This window comes from Hipposideros armiger, unplaced genomic scaffold (assembly GCF_001890085.2).
Source record: "Hipposideros armiger isolate ML-2016 unplaced genomic scaffold, ASM189008v1 scaffold_172, whole genome shotgun sequence".
Lineage (NCBI taxonomy): Eukaryota > Metazoa > Chordata > Mammalia > Chiroptera > Hipposideridae > Hipposideros > Hipposideros armiger.
In genome coordinates, this window is record NW_017731522.1 from 1,502,854 (window position 1) to 1,504,552 (window position 1,699).

Consider the following 1,699-nt stretch of genomic DNA (forward strand, 5'->3'; position numbering starts at 1 on the left):
AATCAATAAGATACTGTAGTCTGTTGAGACTCAAAGGCTGATACTGGCGTCTGAAGCTATGTCCTTCATTAAACCCATGTTTGGGGATTCGGATGTAAAATGGAGTCTGGCCTCCCTCGAAGCCCAGTCTGGGCCGGGTTCCTCTCTGCCATTCTCCTTTATGGCCTCTGCCACATTTTCTACCTCTTCTCCGACCTCTTGGTCGTCTTTCCAGTTTCCTGGAACCTGGATTCGGCTTTAAGTTGGCCAGACTCACACGGGGCAAGCCCCGGAGCAGGTCCAGAGCTCTGGGCCCACGACCCTGCATCACCCACATGGCCGAGAACCTCCACGGCCGCTGCCCATTTTTATTGGTATTATTTCTTATCGATTCATAAGGGCTATTCATGCACAAGTAGTAATAATCTTTCTCTTAATATTTCATGAAAAGGAGGTCCCAGGTCATGTTTGTAATATCTAAAGGGCTTCCAGTGGCATCATGGAATATCTGATGAAGCTTTTACCTTTGTACAGGAGAGAACATAACATTTCTTCTTCATTCTGAAAGGCTCCTGATGACTTGTATTATCCTTCAAGTTACCAGAAAATGGCATCAACACAATTTCTCCTTACGAAGTTAAAGACAATCATTACATTGAAGAGGAAAAGCGTTTTTCCTTAAGTTTTGATCAGAGGAAGTATCTCAAAATTAAAATCCATAGTCTGGGTTAAATTTTGTCTTAGGAGAAGAGTTGTATCTAAAACTTCCAAGATCATTACTTACTGGAAATAAGATCTGTTTTCTCTTAGGGTGGCATAGTAGTATGAATCACAATGTGCTAATGCTTCTTAATAATATATCTCTCATTCATAACATTCAGAATCTATAACATCAATAGGAAAATACTGAACAAATTAAATATTTTCTACATGCCAGGCACTAGGCTAAGTGCTTTCCATGCATATATCATTCAATCATCACCATCCTGTGAGATAAATATGATTATATGATTTTAATCAACTTTATTGAAGTATAATTTACATTCTGGAAAATGCATTCATTTAAATAGTGCAATTCAAAGAAGTTTGGTAAATGTATACACCTAAGCAACTGCCACAGCAATAATGATACAGAGTATCTATCACTGAGAAATGTTCTTTTGCGCCCTTTTGCAATCAGTACTTTGCTCCCACCCTGGGCCCCTGGAAACCACTGATAGGATTTGTCACTATAGTTTTGTCTTTTCCAGAGTTAATATAAGTGGAATCAAAAAGTATGTAGTTTTTTTTTTAATCTGGCTTTTTTCACTTAGCATAAGGCTTCTAGATTAATCCATGTTGTTGAATGTGTCAGTAATTCATTTTTTTTGTTCTGAGTAATATTCCATTGTATGGATACACCACAAATATTTATCCATTCACCAGTTGATGGACATTTGGGTTGTTTCCAGTTTTTGCCTATCATGGATAAAGTTATTTTTAACAATAATGTAAAAGTGTTTGTATGGACACATGTTTTCATTTCCCGTGGGCAAATACCTAAGAGACACATTGGAAAGCTGGGGATAAAAAAGGAAGCATTTGGGGAGGATTTAATGATAGGGGGAAATGAAAACATAATAAAAACACATATAAAAATATAAGAGGGTCATTGGTTTCTGTAGTGGTTGTACCATATTACATTCCCAATAGCAATGCCTGAGAGTTCCAGTTGCTTTTC